The following is a 6,358-nucleotide window of genomic DNA, read 5'->3' as shown; positions in this document are numbered from 1 at the left end:
GCAATGCTGGGGACGCTGCCAGGCGGTCCCTGCTTCCAGTCCTCCCTCCCCAGTCCGCCCCGAGATCAGGCAAGGAAGGTGACACGTCCTGGTCGAGATGCTGCCGGGATCAGGACTGTCTTGGCAGCCTGATGTGTGCACTTGTGAGGTTCCTGTCTGCCTGCCGGGGCAGGGAGCAGGCAGGGAAGCAGGGGCAGCCAACTGTGTCCGAGCTCCGAGGGCTGCTTCCGTTCCCGCATACAGCAAACGGTGTGTGTGAGACGTATGCTGCTTCCCCCGAGCCCGCGCTCAGCCATCCCTAGCCACCTCAGCTCCTGCATCCTCCTGCTCCTTGGCTCCCATCTGCCTCTCTCGACATCCCCACCCCAGTGTTGCTGTCGATGGAGGCCGTTGCTTAGGGAAGAGGATGGCTGTCAGTGAAAACAGTAGCGTGCTGCCCTTCCCGGGGCTGGAGCCAGTCCTCGTGTGCCTTATGTGTGTGCTACAGGAGGCACGGCAGAGAGCGGCTCGGATGCGGGATGTCCCCGGCTGAGCGAGTCTCCAGAGCGTGATGTGCAGGGCGCAGCATGGCTGGCACCGGGGGTCCGCGGGCCGGTGGAGCCGGGCAAGGGGATGCTCAGCGGGAGAAGTGCCGGTGGCGGCGCGGGGAGCCGCGGCTGCCGGTGCTGGTCCGCGGCAGGCCGCTGGGCGGCCGGCGCAGCGCCCGCGACCAGGAAGCGGTTAATCAGAGCGCGGGGCTTTTATTTTGACAGGGCAGCGCCTGGCTCCGCGCTCGGAGGAAAGTGAATGATCCTGTTTCTCCAAATGATTATTCCGGCTCCGGCGGAGAAAGGAGCACTCGGCCCCCGCAGCGCCTCGCCCCTCGCCACGGCGTCCCCGCCCGCGCCCGGGCCGCTGCGCCCGCCGGCTCCAGAGCGCGCCGCCCGCGCCCGGCCGCCCGCCGCAGAGCGGGGAAGCCGCCCGCGGCCCGGGGCCGGGCGGGCAGCCGGGGCCCGCCGCGCCCGGACGCGCACCCCCGCCGGCGGGCGCGGGCTGGAGCCGGCGGCGGCGCCGGCGGAAGGAGCGGCGCGGCGGGGGGGGGGGCTCCGCCGGCCCCGCGCCCCGCGGCGGGGGCCCGAGCCATGAGCGCGGCCCGCGCCGCCGGCCCCGCGCCGCCCGCCGGCCCTCAGCAGCCCGCGGAGCCGCGCCGCGCCGCCCCGGCGCGCTCGTCCTGAGCCGCGCCGCCGAGGTGAGTGCCCTGCCGGTCCCGGGCGGCCGCCGCCCCATTGTTCCGCTCCCCCGGGTCCCCCCGCCCCGCCTCTGCGCTGTCACCGGGTCACGGGGCGCCGCCGGGAGCCGCGCTCCGAGCCCGTCCCGGGCAGCGGGGAAGCCGCTGCGCTGCAGCTCCCGGGGGGCGGCCCCGGCTCGGCCTGCCCGGTGATTCCCCCCGTCCCCGTCGGCCGGAGCCGGGCTGTCAGCGGTCCCGCTTGCCTCGGACATCTCTGCTCAGCGAGGCTCGTGCGTTCCGGGTCCTCGGAACCCATCGACGTGGCCTCTGGTAATTCCTCGAGGACCAGAGAGCCTCGAGTGGGGCTCGGTTCTGGAAGCACAGAACTTGCTTGCATTGCGCTGGGCTTTACCGGGGCTGCTCTGGGGTTTGTTACCGGTGCTGTGAAAGCCCCAGGGAGGACTGCCGCTGGGATTCATGTATCCGGACTCGCTGTGCTTCACGTGGGGTTTCAATTAATGCTCCTGTTGGCGACTATCTTAAGTGTTATGGGAGATCTCTCTCTCTGGGTGTCCTTCTCGGCAGCTTCTCTTCCCCCTTGAGGTGAACCAGGCGTGTGGTCGGAGCAGAGAAAAAAGGGGGGAAACACCACACATACGTGCTTGCTTTGCACGCGGAAAGGAACCATTGTAACAGAACCTTCCCTGTGTTGTGCTAGGGACATGTCTTTAGCAGGTGGTGAACTTGTCCTCGCCCCGCTTTGCTAGCAACCGCTTGCTCGAGTAGAAATGTGAGAAGGATGCATATCTGAACACATAAGTAATGCTACATGACAGGGCAGGCTGTTGTGTTGTGTGCGGCGTCTGGGTGCCTCGGGGCTGTTTGACAGGGTGTCGGGCTGCGGTGTCGCACGGTTCTGTTCTGTCCTGGTCGTGTGAGGCGAAGGGCCGCTGGTAGCAGGGCATGGAGGATGGCCACGCACCTCCCCGCAGCGCAGGCTGCAAAGGCCTTAGGTGCACGTCTTGACCTGCCGGCTCTGTGCTGCAGACGTGGCTACTGCTTGCTACCCTGCCCAAGTGCTGCTTCATGCCAGGCACGCAGGAGCAACACGCTGCTTCTTCCACACGTCAGTCGCCAGGCCCCTGCAAAGGGATGTGTGTGCGTCCTGTTCTGCTACTTTGGTGGCAGGAGGGATAAGAAAAGTGAGTCACGGAGGAAGTGATTTGCCCAGGGTTGCAAGGCGAGTCTGTGTCGGTACTGAAGCAGGAGCTCCTTTGGCTGTGGTGCCCACGATAACGCCGGCTGCCGCCCCACGTGGCTATGGCATACATGCCCAAGGCTGGTGCTAGTGCAGAAATCACTGGTCAGTGTTGCTGCCTGATTCTCTTTCTCCTTGGTAGAAAGATGAGTGTTTTGGTGTGCTGACCGTACAGCAGTTGTCTACTCCACTGGGGACTTTTTCCGGAGTGTTTGCACCCTGAATGCTCTAGAGCCTCTTTGTTTTTTTCATGTGTGTTTTGCCATTTTAGCTGGGCAGATGGTGGGATTGGTGCCTCCCTACCACCCTGGCTTGTATCTTTCTTAGCAAGAAAATCCATCTTGTGGCCTTGGGTGTTTTCTCCAGTGCAGTGTCATAGGTGTTACTATGTCTCCCTGCCCCTGAAAGTCCCTTTTCTTTTTCCAGATCCCTGCACTGGGAAAATAGAAGTCAGCAGCTAAAGGAGAGTTTACTCAGAAACTTAAAACCACAGTTGTCTTTCCCTTGAGAGTAAACCAGTTATGTTTTGTACTTTAAAGCCCTCAACCTTTTGCATCTCACTGTGCTGCTGTTGGAAGGTGGTTCTCTGGCCACTGCGTGATGGAGGGGACAGACTGGTGTGTGAATCAACTGGGCCATCACAGACCTGCAAGTACTGAGGTCGCTGGGCTACACTGCTCCAGGGCAGCTGCCAAGGGTGTGCTTGTGATGACGTAGAGTCCATGAGGTCCAAGCTCTTTGACTTTTCCATTGAGTCGTTGGCAGCATCCTCTGTACTTGCTGTTCTGGGGGGAAAAACTTTGCTTTTCCCTCTCACCACTGCTGTTCTTTCCCACTGGAGCACTGTGCTTTCCTCCCAGCAGCCCTGGCTGTGGAGGGGTGCAGAAGGGAGCAGTAGCTAGAGAGGAGGCTCTTGGTTCCCCCTGCAGGAGCATCAACTGTGTCCCAGCCGATGGCTCTTTCTTACTGCGGTAGGGGTGTTACTGTTTGTGGCTTACCCAGTTCGTCTTCAACAGGTTGCAGAGTCTCAAGTACAAGCTGGGTCCTGGGATCATTTCCTGTGCCCCATCTCTTGTCGGTACAGTTCAGGGTTGACATCAGGACAGCCTCTGCCTCTGGACTGCTTCAGGTGGTTGCGTTGGGCTCGACTGCTGCCAAAAATGAAAGTTTTTAGCTGCTGGAGCACTTGAGGATGTGTTTGTGTCCCCCTGAGGTCCAGATGTGCTTTTGCTGGCACATCTTGTGTATTCCAGCTGCTACAATGAGTTTAGCTGTTGCCTGGGTATGGCACAGGCTGGCTTCCAGCTCTCAATTCCATAGGGCTCCATCCAGTTTTAAATACCCTGAGTGATGGGACTCCAGTCAAGCTTCTTCTTGGGGAGTATGTCAGTCCTCCTTAGAAAAACACAAGTTTGCTCTTCCTGCCCAAGACGAGGGGGAGCACAGGAGCATTGCGCCGTGGTTGTGGCATTTTTAACAGGAAACGTGGCACATAGATGCATGGATGTGTGATGTAATGAAAGAGAGATACCATAGTGATATGATGTACAGGTGCAGCAATATTTTGTCAGTGTTATTTAAGCTGCATCAGCGAAGTACTAGGAGGATTGCCATCGTGACTCTTCTGGCAGATCCCAGTCTAATGTAGGTTAGGACTCACTGTTGCTCAGCTCTCCTTTCCTCACAGGAAGATGTCAACTGGCAAATGTATTTTCTGGTGACCTTGTGTGGTTCCGTCTTTCCAGGGGCATGGGAGCTTTGGATTCTGAATGTAGTTGATCTCCATGAGGACAAAACTACCCTACGAGGTTTCTTGTAGCCCTGAAGCTGTGAAAAAACACACGCTGTCTTGGAGCACAGGACCAAGGAAACATTGCAGCTGCTTTGCTTCTCAGTCGTGTGCTTCCAGCAGCTCTTCATGGCGCAGGGGGTGTGAGGATGGCTGAACTGGCATTCCTTAGTTCTGCGCGAGTTCCGTTTGGAAGTTGTGTGCCACTCACCAGCAGGTCCGGCTTTGCTCCTCTGGTTTGTCTTTCCCTCTATGAGCACTGCCCCTGGCAGCCTGGGGTGGAAGATACCCAGGAACTGATCCTAAGGCTGGTGAGGATGGTTTCTGTTCCTGTATTATGCCCTTCCTCGGCCTCTTCCCGGGAGGCAACACAAGCCAAACCACGTGGCATGGATGAGATGCACCCTTCCGCCTTCTGTGGTGCCTGTTCCAGGTCATCTGCTTGGCAGTGGGCCCTTCCTGGGAACGGGGAGCTGGTTTTGTTTTCCTCCTACCTGATTTTCTTTGAAACCCAAAGGTGGAGAGAGTGATGGCTTTTCTGCTAATTGGGACCAGTTCACGGTGATGTTTGCCATTGCCACAGGGCTGTACTTCGCAGGAGCCAGCGTAGAAGAAGCAGTTAGTGTCACCGGCACCTGCTTTTGATTTAAGGGAGAGTCATGCTATGGAGGGGCAGCTTGCCAGGAGTCCGGCTTGGTGGTGCCTGGGGCAGCCTGAAACCTGGTGCGGCAAGAAAGGGAGCATGGGACATCTCAGCATGGCTGCACTGAGCCTTGGAAATGGGTGCACTGCTCTTGGCCTCCTGACTGGCCACTTGCTTGGATGTGGACAGTCTTGTCTTACACTCCTGGTGCCTATTCTGGGGTGCGGGACAGGCCATCAGAAACACGCAGCTCCCAAACAGGCAGCGTTGCCTTGATGCAGACTGTGACCCTCCACGGCAGAAAGCATCGTGAAGACGATGGGCTCCAGCACCCTGAAGAGATGAGTGGGAAGCTCTTCCATGCTCTCTGGGTGCATGTCCAGGCAGGGTGCAGCCGGTGGGATGAGGTCTGTTTCCCCTTGCTCAGCTCTTTCTGGGGAGATGGGCTGGCTCTCGGGCACTGCTGGTGTCTGGGCGCAAGTTTCTCCCTGGCACACCAGTGTCCTCACTGGGTTGTTGGGTGGGTGCTTCAGGCAGGGGTTTCCAGCCCCTCGCTCTGCCAGTGATGAGAGGACAGGGCCTTCACCTCATGTCTTGTCCTGATCTCTCTGGGCAGCTGCAGGCAGTGGAATGTGCTACCTGTGCCTGGGCATCTTTGGGAGGCTGTGCTTCCCTGGGGCAGGCAGATCGTCTGCCAGCTGCGGCTGGAGCTGCTAGGGAAGACGGCACCAAGAGTAGGAGCTAGGTTTGGGATTTGGTTTCTTTCAGCAGTGACTTGAGATGCCTTGAATCTCAGCTAGGGATGATGGGGAGCCTCTTCTGATGCTGGGGTAATAGCCTCAAGATGGCTTTAAGACTGGGCTGTGTGCTGTGCCCAGAGGTGGGGCGTCACCCTGTTTGGTGAGGAGCTCTGCTGGAGCCAGGTCTGGGCCAGGAGCCAGGTTTGTGATCTGTGCCAGAGAGGGCGAGACTTGGAAAGCAAAGCAGAGCTCCTCCTGTGTGAGAGATGGCCTGAAATACCAAGCAAAACCACAGAGTGCTCCTTGTTCCTGCCTGTGCCTACTGGTCTTCCCTCTCCTTGAGGTATGTGGGAGGCCACAGGCCAGATCTGCTAGCGAGCAGGAGGGCTGTGCTCCTCAGGTGCCTCTGTTCCATCCTGCCTCTTCGGGCTGCTGCTTGGGTTGTTTTTTGCAGTTTTGTTTTGCTGTTTCTCCCCTCTTAACTGTGCTTCTCCCGTTGCTGTATCTTCCCCATCCCCATCCTTGCTGCTGTTCATTTGAGGGCCACCTCCTTGCAGGCGAGCTGCCCAGATGATGCTGCGTGTGGCTGCGCTGCTCCCTCTGCCACAGCTCAGCAGAGCAGTCTTCCTTTTCCTTGCCCAGTTGCTCACCGCAGTGGCCGAGGAGCAGAACGGGCCAGAATATGGCTTGTGTAGGAGATGCTCTGCGGCACCGACTGTTT

At 59.1% G+C, this 6,358-nt stretch overlaps 1 protein-coding gene across 3 annotated transcripts in view; it reads left to right on the top strand.

Moving 5' to 3' along the window:
* Window positions 1-1,185: 1,185 nt before the first annotated feature.
* The window catches only part of BCL9L (BCL9 like), a 42,287-nt gene continuing 37,114 nt past the window's right edge, over window positions 1,186-6,358 (top strand). For 2 of the 3 annotated variants that reach the window (XM_034069476.1, XM_034069475.1), the window contains exon 1: window positions 1,186-1,228. The gene's annotated coding sequence lies outside the window, so the exon portion shown is untranslated. Of the gene's footprint in view, window positions 1,229-1,514; window positions 1,538-6,358 lie in introns of those variants that run through there. The other variant, XM_031043301.2, reaches the window with a different exon arrangement.

This window comes from Melopsittacus undulatus, chromosome 15 (genome assembly GCF_012275295.1).
Source record: "Melopsittacus undulatus isolate bMelUnd1 chromosome 15, bMelUnd1.mat.Z, whole genome shotgun sequence".
Lineage (NCBI taxonomy): Eukaryota > Metazoa > Chordata > Aves > Psittaciformes > Psittaculidae > Melopsittacus > Melopsittacus undulatus.
This window is presented reverse-complemented; position numbering and strand designations above follow the sequence as displayed.